Source organism: Prunus mume, linkage group LG7 (assembly GCF_029339155.1).
Source record: "Prunus mume cultivar Tortuosa linkage group LG7, ASM2933915v1, whole genome shotgun sequence".
NCBI lineage: Eukaryota > Viridiplantae > Streptophyta > Magnoliopsida > Rosales > Rosaceae > Prunus > Prunus mume.
The window spans coordinates 1,088,537-1,110,266 of record NC_142704.1 but is presented as its reverse complement, the minus strand read 5'-3'; the positions used below and the strand labels follow the sequence as shown (position 1 = coordinate 1,110,266).

Sequence of the window (21,730 nt, the reverse complement as noted above, 5' to 3'; positions counted from 1 at the left end):
CATCAAACATAGATTGTTAAAATGTTCTATTTACTAGCCTCTCCACACGCGCGTTCGCGCCGGTGAGAGGCTTTTGTTTAGAAAATTTTAAATTTATTTTAGAATTAAAAAAGATAATGGGTAATTATGTTCCATAAAAATAGGATCCATTATCTGATTTTTCTTTTAAATTTTAAATTTTTTTAATATGAAAAAGTGTGAATTTACCATATTATCCTCATTTAATGTTTGCATCAACCAAGAGCATTTTCTGGTATTTTGAATGTTTCACCATTTTCTACCTTTTGCTTTATATATATAGATGAAACTCTACATGATATTTAAAAATAAAATAAAAATTCATTCTGGGCTATACAACCCAATATGCACATACGTCCCTGCTTGTTTGTATTTTACATGTTATAAAATTATGAGATTATGAGTGAAGTGAAACTTAAAATAAATAAGTAAAATCGATTACTGCAACCTTATTTAGTGAAAAAAATTTGATAAACACATTGTATTGGTTTTTTCCGTTGTATAAAAAAAGAAGTAGGTTTTTTCCCCATCTTCCATAATTATATTAACTTTTTCTTCAACCAATTATACTTTCTTAACTCTACCAACTTTTCAAAATACTAAAATTTTCTTTTAACGTTTTTCAATAAAATAATAGGCCCCTAGATCAAACGTGTGAGCATTCTCCACAGAAAAAATTATCATGTGTGTGAGCCTCACATTTTCTTTTCTTTAATCCCTGACGGCCAGTCAAATTAGGTGTCAGCAGGTCGACAAATTGTTATGGCATGCACAATTTTTTGTCTTTTTGAGGTTTGATTTTTAATAACATTCTATTTTAATTTAATTTAAATTACGGAAAGGGAGATTCGAACTCGGATATATGGGCCTATTTATGTGTCTAAGTACGACTCGGTATGTCTTAGAAGATTTATAGGTTTAAAAATCTAATTGAACTGTTAGTGAAGAATATAGTGACAATTGACGAAATTGTAGTTGTCCCAACTGAAAATGAATGAGCACCCAACTCTTTTAAATTTTTTTTTAAAACAAAAGTGAATCTCAGGCTAAGGCAAAACTTGGGTGAGCTTAGCTTAATTGAAACCCCCCAAGTTCTAGTAGTAGTGGCCAACCATAAAATAAAAAACACACGCACACACCAATCCAACTTCAGTTAGGTTAGTTAGATAAGATTGTAACGAAAAATAAGACAGGACAGGACTATAAAATTCACAATCTCATGTTCATTAGATAATAAGATGAATTAATTAAGGATTTCAACACAAAGAACACCCCTAATTATCTGCCTCCTAATCCTAGTTTAAGAGCCTAATCCATGCACTCTCCTTGATTAACGACCTGCCACAATATAAAATCAAATTGGAAACCAAACCCAGAATAAAAATCCCCAACGATGTTACATATCAAACATAGATAATTATTATGCATTACAATTGGAAGTACTAGGCGAAGGTTGTCCTTGGTGCATATGCTAATGCTAGCTAGGTATAGCTTGGGGGGGTGCGGCGTTTAAACTTGAAAAATAAGAGGCCAGTGGGAGATGGTGAAGCCTAATTGGGCGGTGGCAATTGCTTTAGGTTAAAGCAAGGCATTATGCATGCATTCCATTTTGCATGCCATTTCGAGTTGGAAGCATCGTCTTCGACTCTTCGACTCTTCGACTGTTTGGCTTTGATGGGACATGAATTGGAATGGAGGGAACGTACGTATATGGTCGGCACATTTATAGTAAAAGAAACTGGCCGACGCATTTTATGTACATATATATAGCAGAATAATTGGTGCATGCATGCAATGACAAAGTCAAGAATTTGTTGACGTGTGAGTTTGTAGGGGAAGAAACTCATTATCTCTCTCCCAAAAAATACTCTACAACTCTTTTCACTTTGATCAATACTCTTGAATTTAAATTTTAAATCGAACATTAGCGAATTCAAAACAGCCTTCACATGGTATGCTAGCGATGTTACCATGACTTACAATTATTTTTCAGCGCATAATCCGGTGCGGTGTAAATAACTTATTATGCTTTTACAAGGATAACTAAGTTAACTACGGTTTGCACGCGACATAATTTTGACTATAAGGACATTATTATTTATCGCCAAATAAATAAGTACGTAGGTGGTCCAATCCAAACTCCCAATGATGCGGGAAAGTGATTGTAGCTCGTACGTAAGCCACGAAGTAGAACTCTTGGAAAATAAAAATTCAATCATAATTTCATTTTTAAAAAAAATAGAAAATTTTCATTTTACAAGCTTTAATTTCCAGTAATTAAATTTAATATCGAGTGCCCCGATAGCGAATTCTAGATTAGCGTGTATGTGTGGCTTAGTCATGTTTTGTACCCAATTGCTGTCAAGGCTTGTTGAGAGGCATGCATGTGGTCCAACACTCCAACTTTGAAAGACCATCTCAATCATATGCAAATCACATGCAGAGAAAAATCTAATAATCCATGTTCATATTGTCACTTGACCCAGCAAAAATACACTTCTTGACTTGAGGGATGGCAGAATGATCCCTCAATTTGACAAAAATTTTCATAAATAAATACTTGTTCAAAGTAAACACATACAGCTACATGAAATTAACGATAATGATTTTTCTAGAAGCCTTACTTGGTACTCCTTGGGATACCTGGCTGGGTCGGTTTTGTGGAATTTTCTCAGAGATTCAGCCAGCCATGTCAACAGTCGGTAATGTAAATGTAAATTTGTCCAGAGGAAAAAGAGAAGTCTCTCAACTGTCAATGGCGATTAATTTGGATTGTTATATAAAACATCATATGCATAAGGCATATTCAACCTCATTTATTTGACCACTGTGACAGATTTGTTTTCTATCTTTTTGTGGGGATTTTTCTTGCCGTATCCCTATGAATTGTTAAACCCTACTGTTGGGGGGCACTCTTCTTCCAATTTCTTCATGAGAATTGATCTGGCACATAAAGCAGACTTAAATGTTGACCCATCAAGTTAATTCCTTCCAACAAACTTAAGGGGGGTTGTATTTAATTATAACTTTTAAAGACTTTTTGTAAGTGACTGACTGACTTTCATAAAGTTGACAAATTCTTAATGACTTTTACATACTTTCTAAAGTTAGTGATATACGAAATTTTATATATACTTTCATATAGAGTTTTACGTACATTTATCTACTTTTTTTTTAATATTTATTTTGTGAATAGTATTTATCTTTTTAATATTTATTTTGCTTCTAATATTTATCTCCAGCACCAGCACTGATAAATTTTGGATGCAACTAGCAACGTGCAACCAACTAGATTGGAACTGCAGCCTCAGCCTCCCAGTATATAGCAACACTAGTTATATCCTATAAGTCATGTGGGTGATACTATTACAAACTCCTCGTTTGATCCTTTGCGCTCCAAAAATAAATGTATTAGTTCCTAAACCTTTTTTTTTTTTTTGGGGTGGAAGAATTGGTAAATTGATTAAACCAGGGCGCAAATAAAGCACCAGATACAACCAGGCAAGAGTCCAATGCAGTGGGATTACACTACTACATTTTACAGATTGCGCGACGAACAAATTTTTGTCGCGCAAAGAGCAATCTGGTCGCGCAACTAAATGAGCGACAAAAATCTTGTCGCACACATTCCGTCGCGCAAAGGTCATAAAGAAAGCGTTTGTGCGACAAATACTGTTCATTGGTCACGCGAAAATAGCGACGGGGAAAAATTTGTCGCACACACCGTACGTACGTCTCTCCAACCCTTGCGCGACAATAAATTTGTCGTCGAGCTAATCCTTGCGCGACTGACAAAATTGTCGTGCAGAAAATTCGGGACGAGAGAATCCTTCGTGTGTCAAATGTGTGCGCGACGAAGATTTTGTAATCGCACGAATCTTTGCGCGACGACAAATGTTTCATCTCGCGTTTTGTTGGGACGAGAGACATCTGTGTGTCGCAAACATTTGGACGACGAATGTGCGATGAAGATTACATTCGTTGCGCAAAATATATTTTCAGATTGCAATTGGCGCGACGACAATTTTTCGTTGCGCAAAATGATACATATTATCTAATTAAATATATATTTTTTTAATAGTTTGTTAAAAAAAAAGTAGGATATTTTTTTAATAAAAAAAATCTAGAAAACCAAATTTCAAGGAAAAAAAAAAAATATAAACATATAGAATACAATAAAAATGTTTCAAATATAATGAAAAATAATCAAAATAATGTTCCGAAATCTATGTCGTTGCGTTTGGAAATGCGGCTCCAAGTCCGATATGATCAATAGGGCATAGGTCCGTGGCCATGCTCGGGCTGGATAGAGTCGAGGTGGACAAGGGACTAACAATGGAGTTGGAACGCTGGACCGAACGATCGATGCTAGAACCTGTGACATCTGTGCCATTTGGGTACTATAAGAGGCGAAGGGGCCTTCACTCGCCACCTTGATACCAAAGCAATACTTGGTTTGATCTGCGACGATGAAGGGCCTACAGGTGTCCCGCCACCGGCATTCCCTATCCCGCGACAATATGTCCCTGGCCTCCTCTCGAGAGTTTGATCCAAGGTCTCTGGCAGATCTGAAACCCCGTATCTTGTGGAGGATCCACAGACTCGAGTGGAGTGTCAGGAGGAAGCTGAGAGGCGGATTTATGAAGAACCATCTGCTCCTCTCCACCATCGTCGCTGTTTGACATAATATAAAATATTAATTACAATATTCGTATAGTAATTATGAAACTTGAGTGCATAAGATAAAAATTAAAATATAATAATACTTACATGAAGGGACTTCGCCAACTCATTGCCAGCTCGAACATAAACATCGCCAAAACGCGATTTCGGGAATTTGATCCCCCCTGAATTGAGCAAGAGAAGAAAAATGTTAGTACGAAAAAAAAAATATTAATGACATTAAAAATTTAATATAAACAACTTTGTTACCCGCCGCCGTGCCTCCATCCTATATGAGAATGGCCTGGAACCCAAATGGTGGAGAAGCATCTTCTTGTTCCTATTGCCTTATTTGCTTTCGCCGCCTTTTGTTATACAAAAAATAAACGTGTTAGTTGAAATTGAAATGAAATATAAATAAATAAATAAATATTAGTAAAAACACGTGTAATAATATTGAAATGAATTTTAAAAAAAAAATTTACCACATAATCGACTCTAAAATGACCTCAAAGTCATGCCCAAACTATCCTCCCGCCTCCACTCCTTCGGGCAACCCTCTTGAAGAGCGACCTGCGGATCATCAAATGACTAGAAATGGTGGTGCAGGTACGCCACCGACTCGTCATCGAGGTCCTCTAAATTGTAGTTCGTCTGCAATTTATTAATTACATATATTAAGTAATAGAAATATAGAAAGTTTGAAAGAAAAACATTTAAATGGTAGGATACATACCGACATGACCTTCCAAGACTTCTATTGCATAGGGCAATAGGTCCGAACGACATGATCAACGTCGTGGGCCAAAGAGCTAGGCAATTCAGTCGTTGGTGCAACCCAATGCTGCACGCGTATCCGATGCGCTAATACGATGTTGGTCATTCGGTGACTTCGCCGTCTTCAACCACGACAAGGTCCCAGAGTGTTCTTCTTGGCTGTAAAGAAATAGAAAGTTTATTGTTAATACTAATCATACAAAAATGTTGGACAACAACATATGGAGTTCAAGGCAATCTTTACCTGGCTATGATCCCGACGCACCAGTACCATCGGTCGATGTTGTGTCACTCATGCTGGGGGGGCGGTGACGACGTCCAGGCACTAAGAGGTTGTGCCACAGATGACTGATGACGCCGAGGCATGGGAGACCGGGGATCATGAGGCAACCGCTCTATCTGTGCCGGAGCAAAGTGATAGCAATAGGCTCACCGAAGGAGGCGAACTCTGTCGTGGTCATCGCCTTACGGCTTTGAATAAGGTTTGACATCTTGGCCAAGGAAAAACATGTAACATTTAATAAATTTTTTTTTAAAAGCATGTAACATAGTTAATCTAATTGGGTTAATGTGTAATGAAATAAAAATAAAAATTTCAACAATTAATATATAAAAAAAAATCAGAATTATTAACATAGCGATTCCGAAGTATCCGGGACTCCGATCGAAAATCAATCGAATCCTATACGATCCTAGAAATACACGGAACAACATACGTGATTTTTAGTTCGATACAATGGTCCGAACACATTAAACTTCAAAATTGCACAATAGGCGAAATCCGTTCGACACTGAAACGGTAACTAATTTCATATCCGAACACACCTACGCGCTCGTGACAACTAGGGGATCACAGTGGGACACAACGTCCCTCTGCTATAGTACACACGCACTGGCAACGCATGGAGTCCAAAGCGATAAAGATCGCCGGAAAATTCAGAAAATTACTGGCCAAGTTTCCTACCCTAGGCTCAAAACAACAATTGGAGCCACTTTAGTTCTTGGGTCTACCCCGAAAAATGGCCGGAAATTGAAATCAATAACCGGTCGATTTATTTTCTACAAATTCACATACCAAAACAAATAAATTCATACAATCTCATCCAACCATCAGCTAGAGCATAAAATTTAGTCTAGAATGCATACCTCAATCGTCGGGTTTCGTGGCTCGAGGAGAGAGAAATCAATCGCTAAAATCGAGCCAATTTCAGTGGTGTTGCGCGACGGAAGGGCTGGGCTTCAAGGGGTGGTCGGCGAAGGGCTAGGTGTAGGTTATTAACTGGCAGGACATGGGAGTTATGGCGGCAGGGCAATCGGGAGAGAGAGGGAGACGAGGGGAGGAGATAGACCAAACCAGTGTCTATCGTGTTTTTCAAAAAATTACAGGCATTTGCGCGACGAATAAATAAAACCGTCGCGCAAAAACGTCACGATGATCAAAATTTCAGACCCTTGCGCGACGATAAATTAATATTCGTCGCGCAAAAACGTCACCCCGCCCAAATTTTCAGACGCTTTGCACGACAAAAAGAAAAACAATCGCGCAAGGAAGTCAAGCCGCCAAAAATTTCAGCCCTTTGCGCGACAAAAAAGAATCATGTCGCCGATGAACCTAAACCCTAAAATTTCAGACCCTTGCGCGACAAAAAACAAATACCGTCGCATAAGGATGGCAGGCCGCCAAAAATTCCAGCCACTTGCGCGACGTTTTAGTTCAAATCGTCCGCCAAGGACCCCAAACGACCCTAAAATTCTAGCCCCTTGCGAGACGGTTAAGCACGAACCGTCGCACAAGGACGCCAAAACGCTCCAAATTTCAGACTCTTGCGCGACGACGAGTTATCCGTCGCGCAAAATGAAAACCCTTCGTGAATCCTAAACCCTAAACCCTAAACCCTAAAGCCACAGTCATACCATAATGCGACGAAGCTTCCTTCGTTGCATAAAGACGTTATGCGCGACGCAGCTTTAACTTTCGTCGCAAAGATTATATGCGCTACAGCTAGCTCCGTACCACAAAAGTTTGCATGACAGTTTTCTCGCTTCGTCACGCAAAATTGTTTAAAATTATATTTCTAAATTCCCCTTTAAATGGAAAAAAAGTGGATGTTACTTGCCATTATTTTTAAAAAATGATTAGAATGTGGATCATAAGGTCTGATTTGAATTACAATTGACCATTTTCAATTTAACAAAGACTTAATTACTCATCGACAACATAGCCGGTATATTATGAAGTTAGAGTACATTAACTTGTACAAACTCACCACAATGTCAATGAGGCATAATGTTTATATACGTATTGCTATATACATATATTTCCTCCTTGTACACACATACATTATATAGATGGCATGCACATAGATGTATATTTATATAATAAAAAACCTTCATATTTATATATACATTATATATTTATATAATTGTACAACATATAAATTTTATAAAATCGTATTAATAAATTCCCTTAAATATGCCATTATTTCTACACACACGAATATATATATATATATACAGATATACAGTGTATATTGTAACTTAGTATAATGTATTATATACATTGTCTATATTTATATATTTATGTATATATCTTTGTGTGACGACGTAAGCATTTGTCGCGTAAACATCTCTTGTGCGATGAAGACTCCCTGTTTGTCGTGCGAAGGTTCCTTGAGCGATGGTGCAAATTTAGTGGTCGCGTAGAACATCTTGCGCGACAAATTATATTCTTTGGTCGCGGAAAGCCCTCTTGTGCGATTTAGTACACGTTTCGTCACAAAAATATGTTAATTTATTATTTTTAATTTTAAATTTTTTATAAAATTTTTTATAATAAATAATTTTTTTTTTTGCTCAAAAATAAACAAATAATCCAATTCATACATTTAGAAATTTTTTGAAGTTGAACTTGGAAAAATACTGATTATACAATTTAAAATATGGCATTAGATTTTTTTATTTTTGTTTCAATTATAATGGAGAATAATTACATTGACTATGCTTTACATGTTTCTCATTTTCATATTTTTGTTCTTCTATTTCACTAAGGGAATGTTAAAGTTTGTTTTAATTTCTCAATTTCTTTTGTAGGCCAATTTATTTTAATTTCTCATTTTCTTTTGAAGATTCTGCGGTACATATATATTCAAATACGCATATTTGGCAAAAGCTTTACATAAACATAATTAACTTACAAAAAATTACATTGAGTATGTTTTACATGGGAGGTGGCAAATAAATTATACTATTCATCATTTGAAGTATAATAACTTTCGTTATCGTTGCTATCTTCACTTTCGGTCTCCCAATCCTTCTCCTCTATAACTACATCATTGTCAATGTGGTGCCCCACTGCAACATCGTAGCGCGGAAGATCACCGAGGCCAATTGTAATTGACTGAATCGATATTTCAAGAGACTCCTTGTATCTGAAATGGTTCTTGTATAACACTTGTATCTCGAAGAGTTTCTACATCATTTTCCATTGAAGATTCTGCGCGTTGGTCAGCGACGTTGTCGATTGGGTCTATTTTTGGTATAGCATAGACATTCCTCTAATCCATTTTTTAAACAACTTTCCAACCGCTTCCTGCTTTAGGGTCATCTAGATACACAATCCTGTGTAGCCATGTTTGCCAAAATGTAAGGGTCGTCATCATACCAAGTTTTGTTAATGTTCATAGATAGTAAGCCATGATCGATTTTAACACTTCCCTGCCTACTTGGGTTTGTATCAAACCATCGACACTTAAATATGATCACTTGGTATCGGTCTTTGTAAAGCAATTGCACGACAGTTGTAAGTTTGCTATTGAAATCAATGTCCGTACTTTCGCCTCCCCCTGGGACATGGACACCGCTGTTTTGTGTACACAACTTGTCATCTTGTGCAGTTCCCAAAAACTTAATGCCATTAACATGACGACCCAAGAATAATTCTGCCCGAATCGGCCCGAACGCCAAGTTATATAACTCTTCACTGTAAGTGGGGGAATTCGATGATTTCAACTTATTCACCTAAAATATTGTACAAAACAGAGTTTGTTAGTTTGAGAATATTAAATAGTAGAATATATATGTGAAAAACAATTATAACTTACATATTCTAAAAACCATTGTGGAAACAATTCAGGTGTTTCTTGGCATACAAATGTGATGGATGTTCTCGCTTCATCATCTCCTCATGCTCATCTAAGTATGCCATTATCTCATCACAATTGTTGAGTACAAACCAATGCGCTACCTTCATATCATTTTTGGAAAACGACTCTCCTCGTGCAGGATCTTCAAAGGGTCGTGCGCTTTGGGCAAAAACAAAAGTTTCTCATTTCTCACACCTCCGTCATTATTGCGCTGAGGACGATTGAAAGCCGTCTCGACATCTTTTAAATACATTCCACAGAAAGTAAGCGACTCATATTGAATCCATGCCTCTATAATTGATCCTTCGAGCTTCACCCTGTTGCGTATAGTATATTTTAGCTCGCCAGGAAGCCTGCAAAAATAAAACGATTCGATTCAAATTAGCAAGCGTGAGATAATGATACATAAACAAATGATGAGGAACAAACGTACCTTTCTATTGGATACATCGAACGATAGTTGATAGGACCAGCAAGCAATGCCTCTTCTGGCAAGTGAACTATCACGTGGATCATACTTGTAAAGAAAGCTAGAGGGAATATCATCTCAAACTTGCATAAGACTTGGACAATGTCATGCCGCAACTGATTAATGTCTGTCTTTCGCAATGTTTTCGCCGTGAGTTGTGAAAAAAATCTGGATAACAACATGATTGGTTTCACTACATCTTCCAGTAATAGGTGTCGAATACACACAGGAAGTAGGCATTGCATAAACACATGACAGTCATGGCTCTTTAGTCCAACAAATTTACCCCTGTCAACATTTACGCAACGCGCAATATTAGAAGCATCCAATTCATCCATAAACCCCTTCGTATGCCCATTCTTTCCAAATCAAGACGCGCTTTGATCGCATCCTTTGTCTTGCCCTCGATATCTAGAATCGTGCCCATCAATGTGTCAAACACATTTTTCTCAAACATGCATAACGTCAAGATTATGCCTCAATTTTAGTTTTGACCAATATGGGAGCTCAAAAAACATAGACTTGTGCATCCAGTTCAAATGTGTAGAAGGTCTGAGCCGACTAACTGTTTTTCTGAACGGAGCAAAATCAAAACGGTTAAGCTGTTCCAAGATCTCATCACCGGACCATTCCCTCGGTCTGAGGCAACGCTCTGTGTTCCCGTCGAACGCTTTATCCTTTGTCGGCCACTTATGGTCTCATGACAACCATCTCTGATGACCAAGATAACAAAATTTTCTAGCATGCCAACTAGAAGTTACATCTTCCTTACATACAGGGCATGCCATTTAACCCTTCGTGCTCCATCCAGAAACTATTGCATATGCGGGAAAATCATTCACCGTCCACATAACTGCTGCCCGCAAAGTGAACATCTTCCCAGTCGATTTATCGAACGTGCGCACATCGTTTGTCCGTAAATCCTTCAACTCATCAACCAACGGCCTTAAGTACACATCGATTGACATGCTAGGATCCTCAGTTATCAAAACAGTCATCATCATGTATTCTTTTTTCATGCATTTCCAAGGCGGCAAATTATATGGGAATACAAAAATTGGTCAAGTGCTGTGGTGTTGGTTTAAAACCCGTATAGATTGAATCCGTTAGTGGCAAGTCCCAATCTAACATTTCGGAAATCAGCAGCAAACTCGAGGGACGTTCGATCGAACTCTTTCCATGCCTCATCATCTGCAGGATGTCGCATCACATCGTTGTCTGCCCGTTTTCCTTATGTCATCTCATGTCTGTGGCAGTATGCGTCGACATATACAATCGCTGCAGCCTAGGTTTCAGGGGCAGATAACGCATAACTTTTTGTGGGATCTTTGTCATTCTATTCTAAGAAGTCATTTTGAACCTCGACTCATTACATATATGACATGTATCCAATTTTTCATACTCTTTGTAGAATAACATGCAATTGTTTTTGCATGCGTGAATTTTTTCATGACCCAATCTAAGGCCATTCAAGACCTTCTGCGCGTGTCTATGGTCTTTTGGCAAACAATTGTTCGTCGGAAGCACTATCTTGAAAAGGCCTAAAAAGTAATCGAAACACTGATTCGACATACGATACTTTATTTTTCCATGCATTAGTTCCATAATGACCGTAAGAACGGAAAAACTATCCCACCCCGGGTATAACTCTTGGTTGGCATTTTTTAACAGTTTTTCATACTGTTCGAACTCCGCATTGTCTATTGGTGTATGCATGTCATCTTCCTCTTCTTGATTGATGTTGCAAATGGAAAAGCATCGTTTATAATATCCATGACTTGTTCATTATGATCCAAAATAGGTTCAACATTGTCCACTTTTGTGGCCCTTGAAGAGGAAGCTTTGTCTAATTGTTCCCTGTGATGGTTCCAAGTGCTATATGTCTCGATCATTCCACTTCTTACTAAATGAAATCGGACATTTTCAATTGTCTCCACAACGTGTTGTTACACCTCCTACACGGACATCGAATTCTAGTTGCACCCGGGTTATGTATACATGCAAAGTCAACAAAATCATCGATTCCATCCAAGTATTCCTCTGCGCATCTATTCGGATTCTGTATCCACCTCCTGTTCATAATTCCTGGAACCACAATCAAAATACAACAATCACAACCACTTCATACGCAATCATAAGGCCTCTCATTATGCCTCCAGTAAGAATCCTATCCCATTCGGGAATGCATAGTCATGTCACGTAATTTACAGCTCCATGAGATTAGATTTCGATGTGGATAAATTCCGGTAGCATCTCGATACAGTTCTTGAGGTGTACCGTAAGTACAAAATACCTACGTACCACTTGAAGAACGATAAAGATGACACCGAAATCACCACAACCGAAACCTAATCCTGTAGCCATAAATTACGTGACATTCCTATGCATTCCCAAACTGTCTAAATAATAAGACAATTCAAGAAATAATTGGATCGCAGTCATGTATTACGCATCCATGCACAAAATCCAACTACTCTCAAAAGGGAAACTAAGTTTAATTAAAAATTAAAAAAATATGTATGAAGTTAATTTCAATTAACTTCGTACATTACAACACATTGTGCTCAGTCACACACAATTTAACCACAAAAAATAACATAACAACCTAAGTTTAACACAATGTAATTAATTTAAATTATTCAAATATAAAACAAATAAAATACATTCTCAATTGTTCTCCACCAACTGCTAATCACACCAAATATCTCTACAGAGAACGAAATTAATAGCATTAGTATGATTTTACATGAATACACGCAAACTAATGACACAATATACTCACCTACTAATTGTAGTGAATTCCTAGGAGGAGCAGTAGAGGAAGCGGCAGCAGTAGAGGCAGAAATTCTCGCCTGCCCTCGCCATGGCAAAACTCAGATTTGAAGAAGACTAACCTTTGCGCGAAAAAGATAACTCGTCGCGCAAAGAACATATTTTGTTGCGCAAAACTCCAACTTTCGTCGCGCAAATTCAAAATTTCATCGCGCAAGTATGAGCCGACATCCAACTTTAGCGGGACGACAGAAACTTTTCCATCGCATAAGTTTGCATCGCGCAAACGACAAAACGCATCGCGCAAAATCAAAATCCCGTTGCGCAACAAGCAGCCGACATCTAATTTTACGCGACAAAAAGGTCCATTGGTCGCGCGATTTTGGTGCCAAAAAATAATTCCAGTGTTTTTTTTGCGAGACGGAAAATCTCTCTTGTCGCGCAAAATTTCCTTTTGCAACGAATATATTCGTCGCGCAAGATTTTGGCGCCACATAAAAATTTCCTTTCTCACATTGCGCGACGTATCTATTTTTCATCGCACTATGTGTTTTACGGGACAATAGTTCTCGTCGCGCAATTGTTTCGCGCCAATAAAAGTTGGCCCGCGTTTTTTCTGCTTGGTTTGCGCAACGATTTATTTTTTTCGTCGCGCAAACTGTTTTTGAGCGATGAAACTTTTCGTCAAAACAACTAGATATATATGAACCAATGAAATATTATCACATATGATCAATTGGGATAACATTAGTTGGAGATAAAGTTAACACCTCTAATAATATTCATGATTATCAAAATATGAAGATTTGAATCTATCATTCAAGTGGTTGATATAAATTGGGCCGTCGGGTACACAATGCATAAGCCTAATATAAGTTTGGGCATCTAGGGCACAATTGACAATTTGAAGATAAATCAATTTTAAAATAAATAAGCTTAATCCAATCAGACACATCAAAAAAGAAATCCAATATCCAACAAAATTTTCCAGACCGAAATTAAACCTAAAAAGTTTACAAAAATTTATAAAACATAGAGAAAATCTAAAACAAAAACAAACTTTAGGCACTCTGTCCGCCTTGCCCTTGCCCATGGCAATGCCTTCATCTTTAACCACATATTTCCTCCAAAATGGATGATTCTCCCACACAGTGTGCATTTCTTCAATTGGAACTCCTTTCGTTTCGGGCAACAATTTGTAGATAAAAATGCTCATCACCACCACACAGACTGAGAAGAAGAAGAACAAGCCAAACTTCATGTGGCAGAGCATGGCTGTGAAGACTTGGGCTATAGCAAAGGTGAAGATCATGTTGACGGAGACATTGATGGCCTGAGCAGCAGACCTTACTTCAAGTGGGAAAATTTCACTGGGCACCAACCATCCTAGAGGTCCCCATGACCAGGCAAATCCAGCAACGTAAACACAGATCAAGAGCACCAAGGGAACAGCAAACCCTAGTGTCAACTTTCCGGGTTGCCGCTAACCCCAAATTTAACACCATAGCAATTCCAACACCACCTAAAATGCCAACAAAAGGAAAAAAAAAAAAAAAAAACCATGAAATTGTGATTTTTTTTTTATGAAATTGAAGAAGTAAAACATAAAAATAGAAGAAAATAAAACAAATAGGGAAATAAAAAAGGAACTTGTACCCTTTAACATACCTGCATGAGGAGCATTTGGCAACCACCCTGTAAGAAAAGGTTCCTCCTTCCAACCTTATCAACAGTGAGAATTGAGACAAATGTAGCTAAAGCATTAACCAGATTGGTGATGACAGCGGTGACATGAGAGAAGCACTCGCTTCCAAACCCCATTGTTTTGAACAACACAGGAGCATAAACGTGATCACGTTCATGCCGGTGAGTTGCTGGAAGGCGGGGATGCCGATTGCAAACACAAGTCTGGGGTCTATATTTCCTGCTCAACAAGCTAACCCATGGGTGTTTTGTTGAAATATAATCCTGTTCTGCTGATTTCTTAGAGCGAAGTCATGTTCTGCTGATTTCTTAGGCGAAGTCATTTTCTATTTTCTGTTCTGTCTATTTTAAATGATGTAATGAGAACCATTAGATCATAGTCTAGGTGGATTCTCTAGCTTAGATTTGGTATGACACGTGTAAGCACCTAATAGGGTGACAGTTGTAATTCTGTTAGAAGAGAATCACATTTCTCTCTCATCGACACACTATGTAAGCTGCAGATTGTAAGAATTCAATAGAACAGTGCCTTCCTCATTTCTCTTCATTCTCTCTAGTCAAATCTCCAAAATACATCTCTTCCTAATCTGAAAATACATATACAAACTAAGAATTCTAACATGGCCTCAGAGCCAGGTTCGATTGTTTGTTGGGCGTGAATCTGTGAAGATCGAGCTGGTGTTTGGCTCAATGACGTTGAGCTCACTCAAAATTTCACTAAGCTTTTCTAGTCGCGTCTGATGTCTAACATGGCAGGATCAAGCTCTTCTCGAGCCAGACACCGCTTTTCAATGGAGAAAACTATGAGTTTTGGAGCATTCGAATGAAGACCATTCTGAAATCTCATGGACTGTGGGATTTGGTTGAAAATGGTTTTGATGCTTCAGATCCAAAGAAAAAAAAAGGAAAGGAAGAAGGATCTAAAGCTGCTGAAGAAGAGAAGTCTATAACGGCTGAGATTTTGATGAAAGATGCTCGTGCACTTGGACTGATCCAAGGTGCAGTCTCAGACCAAATTTTTCCCAGAATAGTGAATGAAGAAACCTCAAAAGGTGCATGGGATATTCTGAAGCAGGAGTTTAGAGGCGATAAACAGGTACGAAGTGTGAAGCTACAAGGCTTACGTAGAGAGTTTGAATACACTCGTATGAAGGATAGTGAGTCATTCTCTAGTTATGTTGCTAAACTATTTGATCTAATTAATCAAATGAAAAGTTATGGTGAAGAGTTACCAAGAGAAAGAGTTGTGCAGAAATTACTTATTAGCTTGCCTAGATCTTATGACTCTATATGTTCTGTGATTGAGCATTCAAAGGATCTTGACACTCTTGAAATTCAAGAAGTGGTTGCGTCTCTCAAGAACTTTGAGCTCAGGTTGGATAGGCACACTGAAAATTCCACAGAAAAGGCTTTTACTAGCCTGAACATAGAGAGTAAAAGCTCTAAGAATGGAAGTTCTTCTGGAGGTAACAAGTCTCAGAGGAACTGGAAGGGAAATGGGAAGAATTGGAATAACAAGTCCAATTCTAATCCCAAACCAAATGCATCAAATGATGGAACTAAAACACCTTGCAAGCACTGTGAAAAACTGCACTATGGTAAGTGCCGGTTTGAAGGAAAACCAAAATGCAGAGGATGTGGAAAGTTTGGTCACATGGTTAGAAATTGCCATGAAAATCAACCTGTGCAGAAGGTGAATTATGCCAATCAGCCAAGTAATCGAACATTGTTTTATGCATGCAATGCCGTGATGATGTGAAATTGAACAATTCTTGGTATGTGGACAGTGGTTGCAGAACTACATGACTGGAGATGAAAGGCTATTGATAGATATTCAAGGGATGTAACTTCCAAGGTGAAAATGGGGACCGAGAGACAGCCTGTTGTAGGAAAAGGCACACTTGTGATAGAAACCAAGACAGGCAGAAAACACATTCAAGAAGTGATGTTGGTGCCTGGTTTAGAAGAGAACTTGCTCAGTGTTGGTCGATGATGGAACATGGGTATTGTTTAGTATTTGGAAAGGGAATGGTGACAAGATTTTTGATGATTGGTTACTGCAAAATCCTATAGCTAAGGTTCCAATGACTATCAATAGGTGTTTCTCTCACAATGGTACCTGCTACTCAGTTGGTGCTGAGAGCAAGTGTGACTCACAGTTTGCAGACTTGGCATAAAAGGTCGGGCCATCTTAATGATCAAAGCATCGATGCCGCAAATCAAGACATGGTTCATGGACTGCCTAGTCCGGAGAAGGATTTTGCAGTTTGTGAAGGCTGCAAGCCGGGAAAGCAAAGCACAGAGACTCATTTCCTCGCAGAATCTACTTGGAGAGCTCAGTTTCCACTTGAATTAGTCCACACTGACATCTGTGGTCCTATGCAGATTGCATCAATGTCAGAAAACAGATATTTCATGTTATTCATTGATGACTATACAAGAATGGCTTGGGTTTATCTTCTCAGAAATAAATCCAATGCTTTTGAATGTTTCAAGAAGTTCAAAGCAATGACAGAATTGCAGAGTGGACACAAGGTGAAATCACTTAGAAGTGACAGAGGTGGAGAATTCATGTCAAATGAATTTCTTGCATACTGCAGTGAGGCTGGAATACAAAGGCAATGATCAGAGATATTCCCCTCAACAAAATGGAGTTGTTGAGAGGAAGAACAGGACTGTAATTGAGATGGCAAAGTCTATGCTACATGAAAAGAGACTTCCATATGAGTTTTGGGCAGAAGTGTTCATACAGCAGCCTATCTTCTCAACAGGTGTCCTTCTAAGTCTCTTAAGAAAATGACACCATTTGAGGCCTTCACAGGAAGAAAGCCAGGTATTGCACACTTGAAAGTGTTTGGATGCCTATGTCATGTGCTTATTCCTTCTGTTTTGAGACACAAGTTGGAAGAAAACAGTCACAAATGCATTTTTGTGGGCTATGGATTGTGTGAAAAAGGCTATAGACTGTATGATCCTAAGGCTAGAAAGATTATCTTGTCTAGGGATGTCTATTTTGATGAAGAAGCCTCATGGACATGGGAGAATCCTAGCAATGCAGATGTGAGAATGCCTATGCCAGATGGAAATCAAGGTACTGCAGAAACTGAACAGAAGGTATTAGATGAACAATCTCAGTTTTTGGATACTCAAATGCAGATGGAAGAAGAAATTGCACCTCAAGGGGAAGAAATGCTTGATGAGACTCAAAGGGTTGATCACACACCTCACAAGTGGAGGAGTATTAATGACATCATGACACAATGCAACATGTGCATTGTAGAACCTGACAGCTTTGAAGAAGCAGATTTGGATGAATCATGGAGAAGTGCAATGGAGGCTGAATTCGAGATGATTAAGAAGAACAATACATGGAAATTAGTTGACAGGCCATTTGACAAACCAGTAATTGGTGTTAAGTGGGTCTACAAGGTCAAACTGAACCTAGATGGTACTGTGCAGAAGAATAAAGCTAGGCTTGTGGCTAAAGGCTATTCACAGAAGCCTGGAATCGACTATAATGAGACATTTGCCCCTGTGGCAAGACTTGACACCATCAGAACCTTGATAGCCCTTGCAGCACAAAAGGAATGGAACCTATTTCAACTGGATGTGAAGTCTGCCTTTCTCAATGGCATTCTAAAGGAGGAAGTTTATGTTGAACAACCTCAAGGATATGTTCAAGAGAGCAAGGAAACCAAGGTGTACAGGTTGAACAAGGCTCTATATGGACTGAAACAAGCCCCAAGGGCCTGGTATGATGAAATAGATGCCTATTTCAACACTGCAGGTTTTAAGAAGAGCTTAAGTGAAGCTACTCTCTATATCAAAACAAGTGACACCTCAGGTATTATCATTGTCTCACTCTATGTAGATGACATTATATATACTGGAAGTCTGTCCTAAAATGCTTGAAGAGTTTAAACAAGATATGATGCAACACTATGAGATGACAGACTTGGGTATGTTGCACCATTTTCTTGGCATGGGAGTGGAACAAACTGATAAGCATATTTTCATTCATCAAAAGAAATATGCCATGAAAATTCTTGAGAAGTTTGGAATGAGAGACTGCAAGTCAGTGGCAATTCCATTAGTGGTGAATGAGAAATTGTGTAGAGAAGATGGAAGTGAAGCAGCAGATGAAAATGAATTCAGACAGATTGTAGGGAGTCTGCTTTATCTGACTGCCACAAGACCAGATGTCATGTTTGCATCTAGCTTGCTTGCTAGGTTTATGCACAATCCCTCAAAGAAACACATGGGAACTGCTAAAAGGGTGCTGAGATACATACAAGGCACATTAGATTTTGGAATTGAGTTTGCAAAGGGGAAAACAGCTACTCTAATTGGGTATTGTGACAAAGGATCGGGCTGGGAGTGAGGATGATATGAGGAGCACTCAGATATGCCTTCACACTAGGCCTGCATGTTCTCTGGGCTTCCATCAAGCAAAACACAGCTTGCTTTATCTACAAAGCTGAGTATGTGAGCGCCGCAGAAGCAACTTCACAAGCTAAGTGGCTCAGATTTGTGCTTGAAGATTTTGGTGAAGAACAGGTAGAAGGGACTCCAATTCTATGTGACAACACCTCTGCAATTGCAATGGCAAGGAATCCAGTTCATCACCAAAAGACAAGACACATCAGCAGGAAATTTCATTTTATAAGGGAAGCCATTCAAGCAAAAGAAATCGAACTGGTGTACTGCAAGACAGAAGATCGATAGCAGACATTTTGACTAAGGCTCTGCCTAAGGATCGGTTTGTGAGGTTGAGAAGCTTGCTTGGAGTGAAATCAGCTAAAGGATTAGAAGGGAGTGTTGAAATATAATCCTGTTCTGCCTGATTTCTTAGAGCAGAAGTCATGTTCTGCCTGATTTCTTAGGCGAAGTCATTTTCTATTTTCTGTTCTGTCTATTTTAAATGATGTAATGAGAACCATTAGATCATAGTCTAGGTGGATTCTCTAGCTTAGATTTGGTATGACACGTGTAAGCACCTAATAGGGTGACAGTTGTAATTCTGTTAGAAGAGAATCACATTTCTCTCTCTGTCAGACACACTATGTAAGCTGCAGATTGTAAGAATTCAATAGAACAGTGCCTTCCTCATTTCTCTTCATTCTCTCTAGCTGAAATCTCCAGAAAATACATCTCTTCCTAATCTGAAAATACATATACAAACTAAGAATTCTAACATGTTTTACCAACTTGGATGCTTCACTGGCTGCAACTAGGTCATTAAACTCCTCATCAACATTAGGAACTCCTCTGAGCTTAAGAAGCTGAGCGTTGGCTTCCTCATGCTTGCCACGCTCGACCAAGGAGTTTGGTGTATCAGGTAAAAACAATGCTCCAACTATGATTATAATGGCAGGGACTGCAGCACCTCCCAAACTCAAACGCCATCCCCCACCGCCTTTGATCTTGGCAAAGAAATAGTTAAGCACACCAGCAGCAAGGATTCCAATTGTGATCGACAATTGGAACATCATGTTGAGAGCACCACGGTATTTAGATGGGGCTGTTTCAGAGACATAGATCGGCACAGACTACTCAAAAAGAATATTAGAAAAAAGGAATTAGAATTTGTAAAAGTACGCGAAATAACAAACTGGAAGTGCAAATAACCTAAAATTCTTAAAGTACAATCTATGTATCAAAAAAGAAAATCATAATCATGGGTACCTGATTGGCACATCCAATACCAAAACCAAGAAGAAGACGACCAACATAAAGCATCCAAACAGCATTAGCAAAGGCATTGACCAAGGCACCAGCCAAGAAAAGAACTCCACCCAAGATCATTGTGAGCCTGCGACCACACACTCTGGTTATAGTTGATGCAAAAACGCATGCAACCAGAGCAGCCAAATATAGCGAAGATGTGAAAAGTGTAAGTGTATGGCTATCAAATTTGCAGTACTGATCATCGGAAGGCTTGATCGAAGACTCTTTCTGGTAAACCGCTGGAAAAAACTGTTTCAAGAAAGAGTCCATGGATGTCACACCGCCTGCATAATCACCAAATCAATTCGATGTTATGTATATTCTTATAAACAGTGCATGGTAATTCTAGAAATTAAAGTACGTTTCACTTCAGCAGCAAGGCCAATGAAACAGTTTCAAAAGTACTTTCCAAACCAAACACTCAAAAGCAAAATCACTTAATTTCTTAGCCTAGAAGAAAAATTAAACTCATGCAAAAACTTTAAAAAAAACTTGGGCTTGAAAATTAAAAGAACTCGTAAACATTTCAGCTTTTTGGCAAAGCTCGAAACCAATCAAGAAAAGACCCTCACCTTTCACTGGCGTGATCTTTATATCTTGCTAGCGTACACTCAAAATGGAATTTGGGTTTGAAACTTCAACTTCTGCTTTGGAAACTCCAACACCCATAATCCAAGAATAGCTTTATGTCCAAAGTCCACGAGAAAAAAAGGTTTTTCTCCCTTGATTTGACAAGGACTTCCACAACAGAAACGCACCAACCACAGCCTATGAGTGTGACTAGTTTTGCTGTGTGACAGAGAGCAGCTGTCGGACGCAGCTTGTTGCAACTTGTAACACTAATTGTTCAAAAAATTTATATTCTAATTTTCACAAAGTATTTTTTTTATTTATATCTTCAACTTCAAGGCTCCAAAAGCACAAAAAATTCTTGCATAGAACTTTATCAAGAGGAGACCACGTGTAAGAGCATGTCCAGCGCCTAACCCAAATTGGGTGAAAGGCTGCCAGGGTGAGCCCGAGATGGCTCCAGCGCAGGGCCCGTGAGCGGTTTCATGGTGGGTCCCACGAGCCCGAGGAAGCCCAAGGGCAAGTCTTGCTCTGCTGAAGCTCGAAACAGGACGTTACGCTGGCGCCACGCCGACGCCAAACAAGACGGTCAATTTTTACCGCTGGCCCGTGAATTACACTCTGCCAACGGTAAAAAATTTGACTTCTTGGCGTCAAGGCCAACGCGACGCCGGCCACCGACGCCACCAATGACACCTCAATGGGCGCTTGCCACGCGGCGCGACAGGCGCTTGGATGGATTTTTCAGAACTGACGGTCCTCGCTTTTTGGCTAAAAATTGCAAAAAAAATCGAAAAAATTCTGAAATTTTTTAAAAAATACCCAAAAATTCTGTATTTTTTCTCTATAAATACCTAACCATTTTATTTACTTTCCACACTAAATCTTC

At 38.7% G+C, this 21,730-nt stretch overlaps 1 pseudogene; it reads right to left on the bottom strand.

The window, feature by feature from the left end:
• Positions 1–4,523: 4,523 nt before the first annotated feature.
• Positions 4,524–21,328, bottom strand: LOC148915177 (sugar carrier protein C-like; annotated as a pseudogene).
• Between the last annotated feature and the right edge of the window lie 402 nt (positions 21,329–21,730).